Source organism: Pinus tabuliformis, chromosome 3_1 (genome assembly GCF_031772625.1).
Source record: "Pinus tabuliformis cultivar Carrire ecotype Pingquan chromosome 3_1, CPIR1, whole genome shotgun sequence".
NCBI classification, from domain to species: domain Eukaryota; kingdom Viridiplantae; phylum Streptophyta; class Pinopsida; order Pinales; family Pinaceae; genus Pinus; species Pinus tabuliformis.
In genome coordinates this window covers 486,473,326-486,496,022 of record NC_142301.1, presented here as the reverse complement: position 1 = coordinate 486,496,022, position 22,697 = coordinate 486,473,326, and the positions used below count along the sequence as shown (strand labels likewise).

General features: G+C 42.0%; 1 pseudogene; it reads left to right on the top strand.

Annotated features, from left to right (window-relative positions):
• The first annotated feature begins 21,619 nt into the window (after positions 1–21,619).
• On the top strand, positions 21,620–22,138 carry LOC149187919 (hydroxyproline O-galactosyltransferase GALT2 pseudogene; annotated as a pseudogene).
• The last annotated feature ends 559 nt before the right edge of the window (positions 22,139–22,697 follow it).

The following is a 22,697-nucleotide window of genomic DNA, read 5'->3' as shown; positions in this document are numbered from 1 at the left end:
TTTATGGGCCCTTACCTCGAATTACCCACCATCAGCTCGGAGTTCAAGGGCCACCAAATCAATTAGCACAAGGGCAGCCAAGCAAGTCAAGTAGGACTGCTGTTAACTACAAGTTTTGGGCAGCCGAGTCCCTAAAGTTTAGGAGGACTGTTGGGGTCCTCAATTTGTATAAATAAGAAGGCTTAGGGCGTCATTTTGGTTAGCTAGTGGTTAGTCATTTTGTAGCCAATGGTTAGTCATTTTGTAGGCAGAAGTTAGCTAGTCTGTAGTTCGATTTTTAGGCAGTAGATTAGCTTTGCTTTCAACACATTTTCAAGTTTCCCTTGTGGACAATTTTGATGTATTTTATAGACATTTTTGTGCCTTACAGCTATAAGCATGAAATGTCCATAAACTGAGGGATCCTAAGTCCCTAAAGATGTTGTTCCAGCTCCTAAATAAACATGGTCAACAAATTACAGCTTCTCCCAGAAGTTCTCCACCAGAAACAGCTCAAAACTAGTCAAAACAGGATCATTTCAAGTGCTCCACTAGCTGCCTGTGTTGCAAAGCACCCAAATACACTGGCTAGGTGCATTGCAACGCACTTGAATGCACTACTAGGGTGCGTTGAGCGCGAAATGACAAGTGGTAGAGTCATTCAACGAGGTGGAGAGACAATGGAAGCTTCCAGAATCTTCTCCAATGACACTTGCCTCACTGAATTCGACCAGTGATGAGTAAGAGGCTCTCAGTCTCCAAGTGGAAGCAAGAACTAACAGAGAGAAGCCACTAATCAACTCATGGGATGACTCATCCCCTTTGCATACATCTATATATGGATCCCTCACCAAGAGATCCAGGGGGCTGGAATTTTGTACATTGCAGAGAATTGTTGTTGGTTTTGTGATTGATATTAGAGTATTGGGTGATTTATGCTTTGTTGGAGGTGAATAAGGGATTCTATGCTGGGAGGCTGATGCTGGATCAGGACTCATCGGTTGTAACTCCTCCTGGATCTTCTTGTTTTATCAATAAAACTACTTGAGTTTCTCCTACATGCTTGTATATTTGATGTGTGTTATATTTGTATGTTTAGCTTAAATCTGATCCTAAGCTTTTTATGAACATAAATCTATGTCTTTGTGTAGTTTCTCTCTTCTGTGAACTTGCAGGAACTTGGTGACACCGGGCAAGTGAGGGAGCAGATCAGTGGAAGCTGGCAAAGAGAGGATAGATTGGATCGAACAACTAGCGCAAGACACAGGTCGGTTCATCTTAATCATCTTCGTTTATAGTTCACAAAGAAGAATATAAGAGTAGTTTTCCTTGTTTGTTTCTGAGGTCTCTATCACAACCCTGTGGGATAGGGTCGTTCTAAATAGACACTTTTCCCGAAAACAAAATGGCGACTCCACTGGGGATCGTGTCTAGTTAGTTTATTTGTGTTTCTATTGTTGTTCATCTCATAAACTTAACAGTAGCGAATCGAACTGCATTTGCCATTTACAAATGCAAAGTAGACATCTGCTGCTCTAGTCCATTCACTGGGCCTGTTTATGATCTGAACACTTGACTCACAAATGATCTGACAACCCTTTGTGATAGCTCTCAAACCTCTTGTAAATCAACCCTCTGATTGTGCACATTTGATTGGTTTTATCCGGCCAAAAACCATAGATTAAACTGCAAACTTTGACCCAGAACCCAGAGAAAATTCTCGTTTCTGCTTCAGCGCAGGCTCTGTGAAGAGACTTTGCATTTCAGCGCAGTTCCCGAGAGGGATACCTGCATTTCAATTCAGTTTCTCTGTGTAGCAGGTGTGTTGATCAGCCTAGCCCTGCCTAGCTGAGGTTCTTTGCTCACTTTTTCCAGCTTTGCCTCTGATTTTTGCACCCTGTGATCAGTGTGTTTATCTATCTAAAAGCCCCTTTTCTTTGCCTTAATTCCACCTCAGTTGTATAAAAGAAACTGTATTTGTTTTTGTGTATTTGTTACGTCATTTACAGTTTCCATTGCAAAAGTAAACTGGTCATACTGTCGCCCTTAGATCTAGATCTGTCGTAAGTGTCATTTTGATCTTAGGAGAAAGTTTATTTGCTGTTGACAGTTGATTACACTTTTTACTTTTGTCTTTGGCTTGAATTTGTGAATTTCCAGTGACGAAACAAGTGTTTACTTCAAAATCATAAAGTGTCGTAATCGTCTTTACTTTTTGATTTCGAAAAGAAGCTTGTTTGAGTTTTTCACTTGAGATCGAATTCAAATTTGTACAACAACTTTCTTTTTAGGCATCAATATTAAGAAAGTGAAAAACAAATACATGCACAAGTGCATTTGCATATTGACAGTTTGTATGGCTTGATTTAGGAAAAGTGCATTTACAGTGTGCTCTTTGCTCTTTGAGAGAAGATTGTGTCTTTCTTTTCCCCTTGTAGCTAGGATTTTCATTTCTGAAAAGAGATAAAAGCTTGCTTATCATCTTTAGACTACATTTTAGGAATTACATCTACATCTCGTGGTGAACCCAAAAGGCAAACTTCATAAGAAAGATCAACCTAAAATAAATTCAATGAACTTAACAACGCTTTGTAACTTAACGCACAACATCTAAAGGTCTAGGCTAGAGACGTATTCTGGCGTCGTAAAGCCTGGTAACTGTTGTCCTCACTGTTGGTTGGGTGATTCCTCCACTTTGAGACGATAAGTGCCAGTACGGATTTGTGCTCCCACGTACCATCGAGTATATATTGGGAGACCCCTATAGGCATAAAACCTTTATCCATAGGAAGTCGTGTCGGCCGCCCTACTGATCGCAATGCACTGAACACAGCATTCGGGAAGATTGACCGCCCGTACCCTAAAAAGTATTTTGCGGTTTTGCGATTGGTTTGGCACTCCCTCTACCTAGACCTCCAGAGTAGTCCCTTTCGTTCCTTTTCAGACTCCTTAACGGAAAAGGTCCATCTGAGCACTTGTCACTTCAGGCTCATTAAAAATCGAAGGAGACTAGAGTCATCTTTTGTTTTTTCTCGACTCTTTAAAACTGAAAAAGCAAAGTTGTGTCAAAGCGTGTTAAAATTTATTTTAAACGGAACATTCATACCCTTTTTCCTGCGTTGATCTTTAGGTTGAGAAAATGGGGCCTACCAACCAAGGAATTCCCCTTGGTGGAAATCCTAGTCCTTTCTCCTCTTGGGGAGATGTTGGTGCGCCCCATATGGCCACATTGTCGCTTCCAGGACTGACAATTGGCTTGCTAGTTTGGCTCTTCTCAACCAATGTCGTTCAGAACACCACTATTCCTGAACAGTCGAATCAGCAGTTAGACGAGTCCAGAGTTTCCCACCAGCCTTCTACTTCCTCTAATCCTTCCTCTCCTCCTTCCTCTTTGCTTGACGGAACTGGTAAAGCTAAAAGCCAAGTTCCTAAGGAGAAGAAGGAAAAGAAGAAGAAAGAGAAAAAGAAGAAGGAGCCAAAGGAAAATAAGGGAAAACAAGTGTCGTCTAATGAGAATCCACACACAGCACCGACCAGGCCTAAATTGCCATGTGTCATTTGTAGAGGAGACCACTTTCGCAGAGATTGTCCTTACATCCCCCGGATACTAAGGGACTGGTCTCCTCGTTTGCACAATCCGGTGTCATCAACCTCTGGAGACCATGTTGAAAGCACACCGTCAACTAGTGAAAGTGAAGCCCCAGGACAAAAAGGGAAAGCTAAATTTCCCTGTAGACTGTGCGAAGGCGACCATGCCCTCCACCGTTGTCCCTTCCTAGACGAGGCTAAAAGAGTTTTGGATGATCGTCCGGTTTCACCGTTACGACTTCCTCCTGGATACAAAAAACTCTTGCCAAGTCCTGTTGGCATTATGTTTCTGGTATGGCTATATGTTACAGATGTTGTACTTGATGGAAACTCCCGTGGCAAGGCTTGAAAAATTAAGAAGTACGCAGGAGATCAGTTCAGAAGGAGCGTACTCACAGGTACACCATGAAGGGACCGCGGCCAAACACACAGGTCAGCTGTTCAGGAGGTGCGTACCCCCAGTGCACTCATTTCAAGGCAGAGAAAAGCACACGTGGGGTTTCTTATGTTTAAACTTTGATATTTAGCCGACGGTATTTGTGTTATTATGGTGTCGGCCCGTGGTATTGATCCATGATTTGAGGAAGAGCTTCCCTATATAAAGCAAAGGAGATAATTTGGCTTGGGCATGTGTTTTGGGCTGAACATCTTATGAGAGCTAGATCTGAAATATTATGATCTCTTGGGAGTAATGTCTAGATCTAAATAAGGCGAATCTACTGATGGATTGAGATCTCTTCGGCGCATGATCAGATCTGTAGATCTGACTGTCTGGGTTATTCTTGAAGTCTTGAAATCATCTATGCCCGAAGGTACGCAGGTAAAGTGAAAGAAAAGTGCGTATATACACTGGCCCGAAGCGTTTCAGGTGCGCCGGTATGCAGGCATAGAAGGGTTGCAGGTGCGGAGGTCCGCAGGTAGATCAATGGACACAGAGCGTAGGTAAGCAGGTGAGCAGTTGAGTACAGTGCGTACGTAAGCAGGTGAGCAGTTGACTACAGTGCGTACGTAAGCAGGCGAGCAGTTGAGCAGAGTGCGTACTGTAAGCAGGCAGTACATGGGTGAAGCTGCTTACTTCTCTTAAAATCTTTGTTTATCATTGCTGTGTTCTGGGTTTGGTTCTATTATTGTTGATCTGGTTACTACAGTTGACTGGGTGATTTTCTTATACTCTATGATCATTTGATGCTTATGGATCCAGTTTGAAAATTTATGAAAAGTGGTCCTTGTAAGAAAAGAAGTAGGGGGTTGTAGCTCCCTTCCAGGAGAGACTGGAAAATGAGAGAGAGAGTTGTAGCTCTCTGCAGGTTGCAGCCTGCGTACTGGTAAAGGACTGCACCAGTACATAACCATTGTAAAAGGAGTTTCTAATTTGAAAGAAGATAGAGACATATTGCAGCGGGTGGTTTTCACCCAAATTGGGTTTCCACCTTACATCTTGTGTTCTTTGGTGTGACTATCTGTTTTCTTTGTTCATGTTCATTATCTTATGGTACTGACATGCAAAAATATTTCAAAGAACAAATAAGGAAGATTTATTAAAAGAATTAGATAATACTGATTCACCCCCCCTCTCAGTATTATTTCCAACAAGTCCGTCACTGGTTGAGAACCCAGCTGGCCCGCTCAAGTGGTCAGCTGAAGCGTCTATCATTGACTATAAACCAACTAAATCCATGCCAGACGAAAGTCAAAAGGTCGAGGCGGCAGTTGACCCGGTCTTGCCTTCAGAGGTTTTATCTTCGAATGATACAGTCACTGAAGAGGATAAGGATGACACCGTCCAAATTCTCTTCATCAACACAGACTCCGATGAACACGGGGGAAATCCACCCATTCCTTTATCGTAGGAAGGAAGCTCGTCAGAGCCATACCCAGCTGTCTACTTGGTCCCACCTCCAAGCAACCTAGTTGTATCCTTCGACTGGAATCAACTAGGCAGACCCCGTTTGCTAGCAAGCATACCATTCCGAATTATCGTGCAAATATACAGAATGGTCATGGCTGGCACCATCATAGATGAGGGGGCGTCTGTGAGTATCCTTTCCCCTATTGCTTGGAAAGCGCTTGGTTCACCATCGCTATTGCCTGAAATGAGAAATCTGATAGGCTTTGATAAAGGAACCAGTCGACCTTTAGGGATCCTTCCCGATGTGCCCATAAAATTGAGAGGGAAGAAAGTTCGCATGAATGTCATGGTCATTCAAGGACCCTTGGATTATAACCTACTCCTTGGACGAGACTATATTTATTGCATGGGAGCCATCGTCTCCTCACTCTTTAGAGTAATGTGTTTTCCGCACGAAGGAAGAGTGGTCAAGCTTGTGGACCAGCTTTCATTTCCCGGATCACGCATAGCAAATAGTCATATACCGTCCCTAAATGGTCTCTTCACGCAAGAAATGTCTCAAGTCCCAGTCCGTCCTCCCGATGAGCACGAGTAATTCAGAGGGATATGACTGAAACCCAGGGGGCATGCATCCTGGTCTGCTTCGGCAGGAAAACTTCGGGTATAGAGTAGGTTTCCGCGGGAGAATATGACTAGTCCGTACCCCGTCCGTGATTGGAAGAGGGGTTGTTCTAGAATAAGATTCTCTTGTCAAAGTTATGAGAGTTGGTTGATCTTGCCACTCACCTTTGTCTATTTCGGTAGGCATCGCCGAGGAAGTGTTTTGTTTACGCCGTAAATAGAACAATCTTTGGGTAACCTGTAAGAGGTAGTACCCTTCCTGATAGAACGAATGTTTTGTCGGCTCGAATAGAGGGTGACCTCGAAACTCTGTTTTATACCTGGGGGCATGCAAACCTTTTGGAGTGCAAGCAAAGGGCGACTATTTATTTTTTTAAATTTTTAGGTCCTCCCTTTAAACCCGTAGGCTAACCCTTTAAACTCGTAAGATCAGTCGTCACCAAACTTGCATAAAGAAAGGATGCGGGGCAAAGCTTTGTAAGGTGCAAGCTCCATAAAAAATGGCATCTTCGGTGAGACATTATTATCATATGACTGGATTAATCGAGTAGTTTTAGCGCATAGTTCAAGCTCGTTAAAAAATAAACATAAGATCGAGCAAATGTTTCAACCCGTGTTTAAGCTCGTTAAAAAATGAAATATCCTCTGGTAAATAACCACCGTGAATGAAGCATTTTCAGCCATTAAAGCCTTGGTCGTGTTTGCACCGTCACCTCCACTTTTCATTGGCCGATCATTCACCTCCATTTGATTGTTTACCCATTTTGAGGAACAGCTGTGAAGAGTGATTTCACTAGCCATCCTTGTGACACTGCTGTGATTGGAGAATTCCAAACCTTACCTGGAATCAGCTGCTACCCATCTTATCACTCGTTCCTCAAAAGACGAGTCTCCTTTAATCTCTTTTCATCTGACTCGTAAAATATGAAAAGATTGCCGAGTTTTGGCCTTCCAGCTCGTTAAAGTGACAGGAAGTCCTATCCCTCCTCTAGATTTTAATCTTTTTGGACCTGAGGGATTATTGCACAAAAAGATCGAGCGCTTGTTTTGTTCGGCTCGTTAAAACTATCGAAAATTCATCCCTTCTGTACTATTTTATACTTTTTCGGACTTAAGGGATTAGATGACGAAAAAGGAATTCCGGAGTTATCTTTACGTACCTTTTCAAACTCCCTAAAAAGGAAAAGGACCGAGTTATCCTTGTCGTTAGGCTCGTTAAAAGGATTAATAGCGACAAACTTGTCTTTAGACGAGAACGAGTTTCACTATCGCTAAGCTCGTTAAAACATAGCGATGGGTTTGCCCGAAGGGAAAATTATAGAACAAGCATATGTTATCCTCCTCAAGCTTGACAAAAATAAAGAGGTACTGGTCAGAAATGACTGGGGAAAAATTGGGAAGAAAACTCAAGGAAACTTTATTAGTAGCAAGTCGCTCTTGAACATGACACTTCCACTCCGTGCCAGAGTCGGGTTGGGTTGTTTCATTCACCGGTCACATCACCATGGTCACACCATACCATCCACATTTGGGGTAAATGCTACCGATCCATCACATAAGTGTCGCCGACATGTTCAAGAGAAGTCATCCAGAGAAGTCACCCGTGTCCCATCCACTACCATACATTATGCTTCATTCTTTCATGACCGCCACCTTGAACCGTATGTCACCAGATTGTTTACACCTCCATCAAAATCATTTGCTTCGTTCCGTGTCATTGATGTGGGATTCATTAAGGCCCTCCTTTGACGGATCACTTCTTGTCGACATCAGCTCATTATCCAAGAAGTTGATCTAGGAACACCCCTCCAGTACTTTGAAGCTTGCATGCCTCAATGGCAAGTTTCTCACTTCCGGCGACAAGTATACATCAATGACCTTCGACCGAAAGATTTTGCGTGGTGTTCGACGCCAAGTCCTTTATTCACACCACGTGAATTGTACTGCAATACCTTGAGGGTCATTATCATTATCGGTGACTCCTCTCGCGCTTGTTAACAATTTACATCATTGATTGGTAATCAAGCAATGTCTTTCCATGTTCGACTTCAAAACATTTCTCACATGGATCGACTTGTACTTAGAGTGAAGATCGGACGAGATTGAAGACCCCAGATCTAGTTTCATCCATCCGGGCTGCGATATATATTCCAGGAAAAATAAAGACATTGAAATGTACAACATTGCAGAACAGATAATCATCCTACCAAAAGGATGATGACTTCATCAGAATCATCAGTCTACCATCAGATGATTGTCTGTCCTATGTACATGAAAATGAATTTATAAAGCTGAGCATGGGAATGCCTGCCTCAGCTAGATCATGAAAACAGTATGAAAATAATGTATTGTATTGTATCTCATTACAGGTCTCCTCTCCAGCATTAGAAGAACTTCGGATCCTCCTAATAAAGCATTTCACCCGATAAACAGCCTCATACTTTAGGGGGCAACTGTTATAGACATTTTTGTGCCTTACAGCTATAAGCATGAAATGTCCATAAACCAAGGGATCCTAAGTCCCTAAAGATGTTGTTCCAGCTCCTAAAGAAACAAGGTCAACAAATTACAGCTTCTCCCAGAAGTTCTCCACCAGAAACAGCTCAAAACTAGTCAAAACAGGATCATTTCAAGTGCTCCACTAGCTGCCTGCGTTGCAAAGCACCCAAATACACTGGCTAGGTGCGTTGCAACACACTTGAATGCACTACCAGGGTGCGTTTAGCGGGAAATGACAAGTGGCAGAGTCATTCAACGAGGTGGAGAGACAATGGAAGCTTCCAGAATCTTCTCCAATGACACTTGCCTCACTAAATTCGACCAGTGATGAGTAGGAGGCTCTCAGTCTCCAAGTGGAAGCAAGAACTAACAGAGAAGCCACTAATCAACTCATGGGATGACTCATCCCCTTTGCATACATCTATATATGGATCCCTCACCAAGAGATCCAGGGGGCTGGAATTTTGTACATTGCAGAGAATTGTTGTTGGTTTTGTGATTGATATTAGAGTATTGGGTGATTTATGCTTTGTTGGAGGTGAAGAAGGGATTCTATGCTGGGAGGCTGATGCTGGATCAGGACTCATCGGTTTTAACTCCTCCTGGATCTTCTTGTTTTATCAATAAAACTACTTGAGTTTCTCCTACATGCTTGCATATCTGATGTGTGTTATATTTGTATGTTTAGCTTAAATCTGATCCTAAGATTTTTATGAACATAAATCTATGTCTTTGTGTAGTTTCTCTCTTCTGTGAACTTGCAGGAACTTGGTGATGTTGGGCAAGTGAGGGAGCAGATCGGTGGAAGCTGGCAAAGAGAGGATAGATTGGATCGAACAACTAGCGCAAGACACAGGTCGGTTCATCTTAATCATCTTCGTTTATAGTTCATAAAGAAGAATACAAGAGTAGTTTTCCTTGTTTGTTTCTGAGGTCTCTATCACAACCCTGTGGGATAGGGTCGTTCTGAATGGACACTTTTCCCGAAAACAATGTAACTCTTCTTTTCTTGCTCAATAAAGATGAATCCAGCTTTGCACCAGCTCTAAATCTCTCTTAGGAGGCTGTAGCTCTTGGGGTTGGGCCCATCTCAAGCGCCCAGTACCTCCTTTGTTTACTTTCATGTGTCTTTGCTGCATTCTTAGAATAAAATCTGCTATTTAGATTTAAATATTGCGTTGTTGTTTAGGTTTCTTTTGATGATTAAAAAGGTTTTTCATGTTCAGATTTTCTTGATAGGTTAATCATAGGGAAGATCTTCAGAAAAAGGCTACCAAACACCTTGGATCTCACCTCCCCCTCAGTGGAATCATGAGCTGGGAACAATGTGACTTTGCTGCCAACAAAAATACTATTTTGCTTTGCCATGCAATTCTTAGTGTTGCAATCCTCTTTTGTAGATGCTGATATTAGTAGTGTTTAAATGCTTCAGTTGATGATTTCTTAGTGGCATAAGTTAGTTCACGCATTTCATTTCGAATAAACTGTTGTTCATTTCCTTTTGTTGTTACTTAGGTCATAATAGAGTAAAGTAACTAGGTCATAGATTTTATAAGTTTTTGTTTGTTCAGTTTGAAAAACCACTTGTAGAGTACCTATTACCCTTCCTTACCTGCACATAATCCATCCAACCTACTTGTTTCATCCTTCACTCAGAACCCTTACCTTACATTTACCTCATTCGCTTACTTTGCCGTGATTCTCATCTTCTTGTGCAACATCGTTTCATCCCTCCTTGAACAAATCTCACCATCTGCGCCACTCCTCGACTCCATCCTCCAAGTCTTGAACTCCCCTACAACTCTATTTCACCTCCATACTCATTCCTCCACCTTTTTCCCTCCATCCGTTCTCCAAAATCCTCTTTTCAGAACATCATGTAGAAATTCCTAAACATCCTGTAGAACCCCTGCAGACTTCCTGTAGAAGCTCACGAATGAGGTTTCTTGATAGCCAAACTCTGTGAAAATCTTTGGAAGGGTGCTAGGGACCCCTTAGGCCCTCTTTGTACCTTCCCAACCTTTTCCAAGCATTTCTCCTCCTTGATCCACCTCTGCACAGTAAAAAGCTAGTTAAAAGCACATGCATGATAATTCTAATAACTGATTCAAAAACACAAAAAGATGTTTTCTTCAGGTAGAGGTAGTCTAGACACATGTATTTTACCTTCATAGAAGTAATGGCATCTCTTTTAGTAGTTTGCATTCTCATCTTTGCATCAGTAGGACTAGCTGGTAGAAAGAGGGTTTGCTAGGGTTTGTGTTACTTTTTGGCTTTCAGTTTCTTTCCACAAGTAGATTAGCTTCCTTTGAGTTAGCTTTCATCCATCAGTTAAAAAGCTTCTTCTAAGAGCTCATAGAAGTTGGCTTAAGCCCATAGCGGACTTGTGCCAGCTGACCAAGTGACAGCTGCGGCAAGAACTAGTACTTGTGCATACAGCACCGTCGCTTCCAAGTTTGTTATGAACTACCGGGTTGATAAAATTAAAGAAGGAAGTTCCAGGAGTTGCAGCATTATTGCTGCAATACTGGGGCTCACCATCTTTTTGGCGCCGTTGCCGGCGAAACGTCAGAGTATTGGCGATTGCCGCTTTTATTCTATTTTCCACTACAACCTTCTGCTAAGTAGTTTATTTCATTTCCATTATGCAATTTCCTTTTTGCAAAAGTAGATTACAATTTCCCGCTTCCATAGATTAGCATTTCAATTTTGCAAGCGTAGATTAGCATTTAAATTCTACAAGCATAGACTAGCATTTCATTCCTGTAATTTCATTTGAGCAAAATAGATTAATCCTTTCCTTCTTTCATTTCAATTCCGCATTTTCGTTTTAGCAAGATAGTTAGTTGCAGTTCAACCTATTTTAGTTTTGCACGTACAAGAAGAAAAATGCAAAAATCAACCAAAAAGATTTCATTTCATGCCTTGTAGGAGTAGAGATAAGTTAGAAAAATGATTGCACAACACCCCCACTGCTTCACATAGCCAACATTCTCTCTTCTTCGATGGCTGTGATTAAAGAACCCTTAGGTGGACAGCAAGACATATTTGAAGAACCTCAAGGTGAAGAAGAAGAAGAAACCATTCCTCTGGAGAAAATGGCTACAAGCAGAAATGTTGGGAGCAGCACCTTGTCCAAAGATGAATTTGAAAATCAGATCGAAGATTTCAAGAGTGATATGAGGCAGTTTCTTGCCATGCAACTGGATACCTTGCGGATCCAAAAGAAGCAAGAATAAGCCAAGAGGGCTTTGGCCATTTTTTGTCCTAGGTGCACTAAAAAGCATCCTAGGAACGAATGTCCATTGTACTCCATAGAAGTGTGTTTTGTATGTGAAGAATACCATCATACAGATCAGTGCCCTTCCTTACCCAAAATCAAAGCTGCATATCAGAGAGCCAAAGGAGCCACTGAATCACTCTATTATATGAACCAAAGGAGGCCACATGAACCTAGATCTTATCAGCAAGAACTGCAAGGGACATCCAAGACCTATTATGACCCCTATCAAGCTACTTTCATGCCTTCTTGGGGTCCCCCTGCTCATCCTTCTTGGTTCACACCTCCTCCTTGTTCCTTCATAGATCCATATTATGCCCAACCAGATGCTCATTCGTTTCACTCTTATGCTCAGCCACAGCCTCAGTGGAATGCACCTCATCAGGGGTGGAGGCCCCAGTACAACACTCCTCCCACTTCTTTCCTCCACCACCTGCTCAACCGCATCCATCTCAAATACACACCTCCACTCAACTACCCGTACCACCATTTCCAAAACCATACCATGGAGCAGCTCAACCCAATTGCAAAGTTGAGGCACAACATGTCCAAACAACTGCTCTTTAGCTCAATGATCTTCACCATAGCTCAGGAAGAGTATTGCAAAAAAGAGACTATATTGAAAGCATTGAAGGACCACATCAGGAAAAAGAAGATTCAGAAGAGGAAATCAAAGAACCATGGGCTTTACTTGATGAAGAGAAGACATCAGAAGCAGAGATAAAGAAAGATCCTTCATGGTTACCATCAACTCTTCCATGTATTCAAGAGAAAGATCAACAGAAAGAGGAAGATGAGGAAGTCATGTTAGAAGGTGACATGAAACATGATCTAGATTAGCAAAAGAACCAAGGATATCAGAGCTATATTGAGATATGGTTTCAGACGGTCACTAAGTTGCAGCGGTACTCTCTTCCTCAACTATGTTTGATCCCTTCAAAGTCAGATCATTTGGTCTCTGAAATCCGAATAGCTGTCCAAGCATGCATTTCAAGCCTCCACATCATCTTGTCTCTCATCTCGATGTGCACATGGCTCCATTGGAAGTATTCTTACACTTCAAAATGATTTTGTTTTTCAAGTAGGGTAGGGTAGGAAGAAAAATGAAAATAAGAAGAAAATAAAAATCTAAGGTGAAAACCTCCTCAGAGGCGCCTTAGATTGGCTCATTGATTGAAAACCTCCATGAGGTGGTCAATGGGTTGGGAAAAAAGATAAAAGAGAATAATATCTCTGGGTGAAAACCTCCCTTGGAGGCGCCCAGGGTAGGCAATTAGGGTGAAAACCTCCATGAGGCACCCTAGTTGCTTTTCAAAAAAAAAAAGAGAAAAAGAAAAAGAAAAAGAAATCTAATTTCAATTGAATAATTTCAGGTTGCAGCAATGAAATTGTAGGTCAGGAGGGTCACTCAAAACAAGGTCAAAGGAATTTTTGTGCCTTCTAAAGGGAGTTCTGTATTTCTACAGGAAACATACTGTAGAACCTTCAAGCGAGCCAGATTTGATTTTGGAAGGGAACATAAAGCTTGGAAGCTTGGAGGTGCATCCATTGATCACAATTTTGCTATGGGAGGTGCATCATGATGATAGGAACATGCTCGGAAATTTTCAGATCGATCCGATCTACCGTTTGGGAGCAATGGCGAAAACAAGTTTTGGTCGTGTGAAAATTCAGCAGCAGCAGCTTGAAGGTGCAAATCTGAATGTGGAAATGAACTCCTGCAGCTGGGATCCGGCCAGAGTACACCTGCACAAGGAAAAAACAACCATGAATCATCAACCAAGCCACCATGAAACCACATAAACAAATGCATGCAGCAAATGAAAGATATCAGCACCTCATAGCAGCCATTTGACTTCAGGTACGTGACTGAAACTTGTTCTTCTATTGCACAAATCTAATTTAAAAACTGCATGAATGAATGGAATGGTGGAATTGAGCCACGAATATAGCAAGATTAAGCCGATATTTCCTTGTTCAATTCTCTATCAATCAGCCAGGAATCATGCAACGTATGTGTTAGACAACTCACGTGAAAAAAGAAGAAAAAACAGGGAGTGTTAGCCGTTTGAACTCCAGTGCAACTGATCAAGAAGAAAACATACAGTTAATAAATAGAACATGCAGTTCATGATAGCATTGAAGTTTGCATGGGCCAGCGCATGTTTCTACCACCTCACCACAAATCATGTAGTAATTAAAGGAATGCTCGGCTGAAGACTCACGTTAACTGCGATTCATTTACACTTGCAAACCTCTTCGACTAAATCCTTTGCCTCTGAATTCTGTTAAACCGACGTCCTTCGCCAAGCTTTTCGGCTTGTTCAAAATTCTCCCACATACCAAGATCATTCAAAGGCGTAGAGACATCCTACATAAGCCGGCCAGAGTTCTACAAGAAGAAGTTTTATAGGAAGTATGGCATATCCTTCCGAAGCAGAGAAGCTTGGGCTTTTCTTCATCGAATTTGCAGTTCTGAAATAGCAAACCGTGCAAGATCTCGATTTATGAGGTTAACAGAAGTTGTGGACAAACTTAAACTCAAGGCTGCTGCTAGTGTAAAGGCTGGCAAGGAATCTTCTGCAAGAGAAATGCTTCTGGGAAAAAATAAAGTGTTGCAAGCTTTGGAGAATTGTAAAAAACCGTGTGGAGCTTCTTGATGAGCTTTCGATAAAGCTTGGTGAGGCAATCTTAGTAAAGGAAACCCAATTAATTAAAACCATAATGTCTGCACGTTTTGACATGGATATTGAAAAAGGGACTGAGGGACCAGTCAGAGTTGTCTCTTCCAAAGAAGTTGCATCTTGTGCAAAAAAATTTAGTAGAACATTTCAGTTTGGATCCAGGCAGCAAGCATACTAATGTGGATGAAGTTCTAAGAACTACTGTAAGTGATGCTGGTGAAAACGACAACAAGATAAATCAGAAAGTAGACACCAAGGGCCTTTTGGCAAAGAGAGAGAAGATCGAAGATGATTACTTCCATGCAATTTTCAAAGGGATTGACTCATATCAGAGCTTCTTAATTTACCTTGACGAATAGGTAGCTGAAATGGAGTCAAATTTGCATACATTTCTCAAAATTTTCAAGTTTGATACTTGAGGATGCTAGTGCAGGCAGAATTCACCACTAGAGAGTCAGGTCTCAAGGTCTTGGAACCAGCATCAACAAAACTGAAGAAGAAGACACCCCCAGCCATGCAGGCCTAATCAAGAAGTGTAAAAACGGCTTCTACAGGAAGCCAGAAATCAGCTACAGGACTTTCTACAGGAAGTCCTGAAAAAGGGAAGCAGAAGGAGAAATCAGCCAAAATCCTTGCTAGGGAGGCAGCAGTTGTGCTGGCCGCCCTAAGTACCTCTCCCAAGCTAAAGGAGAAGTGAAAGAGGGAGCTTCCACTATATTTTAAGGCAAGAAAGGGCAAGTAGATACTCTAGGAAAAGAAGCATAGGCAGTGGCAAGAAGCAAAGAGAAAAGCATGCTTTCATGACAGAGAAGAGGGCATCACTTCAGAAGCTTGGAATGACAGGGAGGCCACCAGGGCCATCAAAGATGAGGAGATAAATTGGTTGCTCAGAGGATGAGCAACACTTTTAGTAGGGGGGTGATGATGAGCCCCAAAAATGGATAATTATTTGGGCTCATTCAACCTCCTAATTTGACTTAATCCACCATTATCATTAGTTTATTGCATGTTTTTTATTATATTTATGCTAATAGAGTGAATTGGGTTAGTCATTATGCCAACAAGTCTAATGGGTGCTTTGTGTAGCCTTTTTGGTCAATTTGGAGACAAAATTGAAGGTCTTAATGAGAACTTGGCAGCCAAATTCGTGGGAGAACAAGGGAGAGGATTTGTAGGAAGGTGTCCCCTTCATTTATGGGCCCTTACCTCGAATTCTCCACCATCAGCTCGGAGTTCAAGGGCCACCAAATCAATTAGCACAAGGGCAGCCAAGCAAGCCAAGTAGGACTGCTGTTAACTACAAGTTTTGGGCAGCCGAGTCCCTAAAGTTTAGGAGGACTGTTGGGGTCCTCAATTTGTATAAATAAGAAGGCTTAGGGCCTCATTTTGGTTAGCTAGTGGTTAGAAATTTTGTAGCCAATGGTTAGTCATTTTGTAGGCAGAAGTTATCTAGTCTGTAGTTCGATTTTTAGGCAGTAGATTAGCTTCGCTTTTAGCACATTTTCAAGTTTCCCTTGTGGACAATTTTGATGTAACTCTTCTTTTCTTGCTCAATAAAGATGAATCCAGCTTTGCACCAGCTCTAAATCTCTCTTAGGAGGTTGTATCTCTTGGGGTTGGGCCCATCTCAAGCGCCCAGTACCTCCTTTGTTTACTTTCATGTGTCTTTGCTGCATTCTTAGAATAAAATCTGCTATTTAGATTTAAATATTGTGTTGTTGTTTAGGTTGCTTTTGATGATTAAAAAGGTTTTTCATGTTCATATTTTCTTCATAGGTTAATCATAGGGAAGATCTTTAGAAAAAGGCTACCAAACACCTTGGATCTCACCTCCCCCTCAGTGGAATCATGAGCTGGGAACAATGTGACTTTGCTGCCAACAAAAATACTATTTTGCTTTGCCATGCAATTCTTAGTGTTGTAATCCTCTTTTGTAGATGCTGATATTAGTAGTGTTTAAATGCTTCAGTTGATGATTTCTTAGTGGCATAAGTTAGTTCACGCATTTCATTTCGAATAAACTGTTGTTCATTTCCTTTTGTTGTTACTTAGGTTAGAATAGAGTAAAGTAACTAGGTCATAGGTTTTATAACTGTTTGTTTGTTCAGTTTGAAAAACCACTTGCAGAGTACCTGTTACCCTTCCTTACCTGCACATAATCCATCCAACCTACCTATTTCATCCTTCACTCAGAACCCTTACCTTACATTTACCTCATTCGCTTACTTTGCCATGATTCTCATCTTCTTGTGCAACATCGTTTCATCCCTCCTTGAAAAAATCTCACCATCTCCGCCACTCCTCGACTCCATCCTCCAAGTCTTGAACTCCCCTACAACCCCATTTCACCTCCAAACTCATTCCTCCACCTTTTTCGCTCCATCCGTTCTCCAAAATCCTCTTTTCAGAACATCCTGTAGAAATTCCTGAACATCCTGTAGAACCCCTGCAGACTTCCTGTCGAAGCTCACGAATGAGGTTTCTTGATAGCCAAACTCTATGAAACTCTTTGGAAGGGTGCTAGGGACCCCTTAGGCCCTCTCTGTACCTTCCCAACCTTTTCCAAGCATTTCTCCTCCTTGATCCACCTCTGCACAGTAAAAAGCTAGTTAAAAGCACATGCATGATAATTCTAATAACTGATTCAAAAATACAAAAAGATGTTTTCTTCAGGTAGAGGTAGTCTAGACACATGTATTTTACCTTCATAGAAGTAATGGCATCTCTTTTAGTAGTTTTCATTCTCATCTTTGCATCAGTAGGACTAGCTGGTAGAATTAGGGTTTGCTAGGGTTTGTGTTACTTTTTGGCTTTCAGTTTCTTTCCGCAAGTAGATTAGCTTCCTTTGAGTTAGCTTTCATCCATCAATTAAAAAGCTTCTTCTAAGAGCTCATAGAAGTTGGCTTAAGCCCATAGTGGACTTGTGCCAGTTGACCAAGTGACAGCTGCGGCAAGAGCTAGTACTTGTGCATACAGCATCGTCGCTTCCAAGTTTGTTACGAACTACTGGGTTGATAAAATTAAAGAAGGGAGTTCCAGGAGTTGCAGAATTATTGTTGTAATACTGGGGCTCACCAAGGCCCCCAACACAAACATCATAACTTGCCCTCGAGTCACTCTATCGGCACAGAGATCTTTGCGCGAAGACCTCCCAACTTTGATTGGATCGTTGCACGTTCGGCAATGCACTTAGTGGCTGCCTACTGTACTTCCTCAATGCATTGTTTAGTGACCATTGTTGCTGAACTTCTATCTTGAATCATCTCCTATGTTGCTTGCAACTTCGTGAGATTTGCTTCAATAGATGTTGTAATGGTAAATGCCTCATCAATCCACAGTTGTAGCCATGCCTTCAAAACTGCTTCCTTATGCCAAGCAACATGCCCCTGCTCCTTGAGTGCTTTAGCCTGCTCCATCCTCTCGAGCCTCTATGTAAGGGAAACTATCTATGTGGTCCCTTTTACTTCATCGTATCTCTGTTGCGGCTCGTGCGCCTTTGTCTCTAGGCGCTATAAGTTCGGGTCATCCTGTAGGGTGGTGAGGATCTCGAATGATTACTCGAACAACTTTGTGCAATCTGTCACTGCACTATTAACTGCTACTATTGCTGTCGCGATCGTGGTGGTACGTTGTTCCTTAACCTCTCACAGAGTTGAAAGCTACGCCTTCAACTATGGTCCTACTATCTAAAGGTTCAGCTCCAACTGAACCCTACCCATTTCCTCTCTCGCGTTGCACACCCATACTACTAACTTCCAGACACATGCCTCCACCAATTCCTTTGCTTGGATGGCAAACTTTGGGACCATCTAGAAGGCTTCATCCACTAGCTACATGATCTGATTGTTTTATGCCACTACCTAGTTTCACTGCAGGCTCAAATTTTCAATGTTGATGCACGACTCACTCATTACCTAGAGCACGTGACCCTCCTTGGCTCGTAGTTCTGGAGTGATTCCATCCTGCAAAAAAAAGAGCATCTCCCGAGGGAGAATAGCCACATTTAACCTGATTCCCTTCAACCCACTAACCATATATTTTTCGGCGTCATTTTCTGTAACAAGTGCTCCATCTAGTAGCACTATGGTGTTGATTTTCCGGGCGCGCAACATTTCGTTGGCTGCGGAAGTGCCTACTTCGAGGCTGGTTGAGGCTGTGCCATCCTATGGAGTGTGCACCTACAACTCCTATATCTGCATCTAGAGAGACCCCAAAACCATTTGTTCTTGCTTCTCAAACTCTTAGAGGGCCTCCGCGGTGATGTGCCTCATTGTCTTGCCAATATCATGGAGATCCTCATCAGTGAGGGTGATCGGGTCAAACGAAGTCTTTGAAGCCTTCGAATTCTTTCGTGGCCCTACCTGCTCTCTTGGGCAAGGACGTTTTAGCTACGTGGACATTTTCTGTGGGTTTGCACCACCTTACTCTGTATCGATCTCTGGCTCGAGCGAAGACGACTTCTGTTCTTCGCTCTCTTCTTTTGTTTCCTTCTGCTACTCTTCTGCCAACTTTGTAGCATCACGTATCGCCTAGGCCTTAGCCGCTGCTTCTTATTTCCTACATTTTTCTACCAACTATGCCATTTCCAGTTTCTCCTCTTCCTTCTTCTATTGTACGGTGGACTTCTCTGCTGCCAACACAGAGCTAACTCGAGTGCGCCACTCCGATGGCCAAGATGTGAGGACCGTGAAGATGACATCATATATCACCAAATAGGGTAACTTGCGACACATCTTCGTGGGGTCCTTCCACACCCTGATGTAGACATGGCGGAAATATGCCTTGAACTCCGTGAAGCTCTGTAGACTATTGTAGACTATGGGTGATAACCATGACTTGCGATTAATCCCCATTCTGATGTTCATATCCATGAGCACCGAGAATATTTTTCTCTCCTGTATCCTCTGTTCATCCCTGGTTTCCCATAGTGAAGCGTACTTCGCTGCCTCCAAAAGGTATTCCGCAATCATATGGAACTGGTTATCTTTAGACAATTCCCATGCCACCAGTACTATTAACAACAGAAGCCACGCATAGTGAAAAGTTTTTCCCTGCTTTTGTGCCTCACGGCAGTTCTCAAGGAACTCTCTGCATGAATAGTTTGCCCAGTTAAACTGGACCCATTCTATGCATTGCGCTGCTAATGCAACCACTAGTGCGGGCACCTCATCTTTACAACATTTCCGCATCACCTTCCCTACCAAAATCTGCATCGCGACCTTGACCATAGGGTGGTTGATGCTAGAAATGGTGTACCCTCACTTTTTCTTCTCCAGTTTAAATTTCTTCTTCATGGCCTTTATAATGGCCAAATCACCACTCTTTCCCTTTGAGATGTTTGCTGGGTCCTCCCCTTTACAAGGGAGCCAGGTAATTCTATGAATCAAATAGTTTGTGATGGGGATGGGCTCCTCAAACCACAAGCACCCATCATGCACCAAGCATAGCAACTTCTTAATGACAAAAATGGTCATTGGGGTGCGATGGTAATGTGACACCTAGAGCAGGTTTAACAATCCTGACTTCTCTACACCTCTCAGCCATTTACGTAGCTCCAACTCTATGATTCCAGCTGGTGGATCTTTCTTCTGGCGCATGAGCTGCGCGGTTGTGAGATGTAGGAAATTCTTGTGGTATGCAAGGCCCAAATCATCAAACTTTAGCATGGGCACCCATCCTATGTTTGACCCTTCATAAATAATGTCGTCAAGGAGTAGCAGAGTCTACAGAGATCTCTTATTCTCATCTATATCTTTGGGGCCCTTTGCTTTATCCTTCCATGAAGGAGCATATGCGGGTAACCTGGTAAGAGGGTCCGCACCCTGGGTTTCTTCCATTTCTACGTCCTCCTCCTATACTAGGATTTCTTCAAACTCTTCCTCCTCATAAACCTCAAAATTGATAGCCTTCCCCTTTTCTTCCATGGTGAGCTTAGTCCTCAGTGGATTTCTAGGTGATACGCGTACCGGTACCATGGTCTGCTTGTCTTTCTTGGGTCTCGGCATGTATGGTGATTTAGGAATTTCAATGACTATCGCAGTTGTCTTTGGGGCCTCTACTTCCGGAATCAGTTGCATATCTTCCTTGGTGGTCATTACTCCATTATCCATGGCTTCTTCAGGTGTTGCCATACCAAACAAGTCTGGGTTCATGAATGTCTGAGTGCACAACAACTTAGTTCTCAAATTTCTAAGTGTTGTTTGCTGGACATCCCTTCGTAATTTATAGCACCTTTTGAATTTTAATTTGACCATTCCCCCTACGTTCATTCCATTAATGCTTGATTAGCGGTAGACTTTCAAGAATCTATCCCATAGAGTATTAGTTCCAGTCTTCGCAGCCTGTCACCAGTGATCAAAATGGGCTTTTACTATGTTTGGTTTTCAGAAATGTTTTTTACATGATATTCAGTGCAAAACATTTCATAAGTGTGTCCATTAGAAGAAGCTCAGAAAGAGTTTTCCAACGGTATATCACACTCCCAAAACTGGCTTCTGGATCAGAAGATATGACTGAATGAATGATTGACTCAAAGATCTCCCAGTGTAGCAGTTCATGATCTTGAGGAAAAGGAGATGCAGTTCTTGGTAATTGAGAACCTATTTCCAATTCGTGGCATAGGGCACTGTACATTGCTAATAGTGATATTGCTGGTGAAAAGTTTACAGCTTCTGGTCTCATGGTTCTAGAGAGGAATTACTTGGAGATTTATAGGTATGAATCTTGGGGAGGTTCAACTATTCAAACATTTATGACTCGACAATAGTTTGTTCCAACAAGATTGGCACTGATGCAACTGGCTTATTGATAAATGGTTTGTTGTCATCCTTACCTACATCTCTTCCAAGCTTCTCAACTCAAAGAATAATTGACATGTCAAAGAAATGGAAAGCTCCCCCTTTGCCAGAGGGTCCCATAGATCTCCTCATTGGGGTCCTTTATGCAAGTAATCACTTTGTAGAGCGCATGGTTGTGAGGAAGACATGGATGCAATCTTAATTGATTAGATCATCAAAATTTGTGGCCTGTTTCTTTCTTGCCTTGAATGCAAGGAAGGAGGTCAATGTGCCGCTAAAGAATGAAAAAGATTTTTATGGAGATATTATTATCGTTCCATTTATGGATCGTTATGAACTTGTAGTGATGAAGACTATTGCAATTTGTGAATATGGCATTCCAAATATTTCTCCAAAATACGTTATCAAATGTGATGGTGACACCTTCCTGAGAGTGGATACTGTATTGAAGGAAATCAAAAGAACTCCCCATGTACATGGCTTGTATATGGGTAACCTTAATATTTTCCACAGGCCACTCCGTGTTGGCAAATGGGCTGTAACATATGAGGAATGGCTAGAAGAAGAGTACCCCACTTATGCAAATGGACCAAGATATATCATTTCAAATGATGTAGCAAATTTTGTTGTATCTCAACATGCTAATCACACTTTGAGGCTTTTCAAGATGGAAGATGTTAGCATGGGGATGTGGGTTGAACAATTCAATGCTTCTTCAGGTGTTCAATACTCTCTTGCCTTCTATGGTATTTCATTAACAGAGGTGGTATGTGCAAGTTTGGAGGTGGTTGGTGAGCATATTACTTTTGATTCATTGCTCAGTGGTTGCTTGCAAGCATAAATACACCACATTGTAGAAACATTTCAAATCCAGATGCTTTGTTTTATTCATTTGTATTAAAGGTGTAAATTTGTATGAAGTGAGTGTTGGGAGGAATCAGAATTGTGGTCATATGGTTTTGCTACCTTTCATTTCACTTTTTCTCCCTCGGAATATAGCATGCTGATATGTCGAATGTTTTAGTCTCAATGGAATTCATTAAATCTGCCAACAAATATTCTGGTTGTCTCCATTATACAGGCACAATAGCTATGTTCTGAATGAGTGTTTGGTGGTTTTAAAAAAAGAAAAACATGACCGCTGCATGTAGCCCTTTGGCATTGCACGTAGGGCCATCCCCAAGGTTACATCCATCAAGGAGAGACACCTGAAATTAGAAGGCGATAGGGGTTGGACATCAAAATGCCAAATGTCAATTTGAAGAATGTTCTATTGAAATATAAAAATGCACCTACCGGGAGATTTATCCAGCTGAGATAGCTCGATCATAACAGGAGCTGTTGTGGAAAACAATTTCTTCAGGTTTCACCATCTTTATTCTCTGTTATAGGGAGGCCAT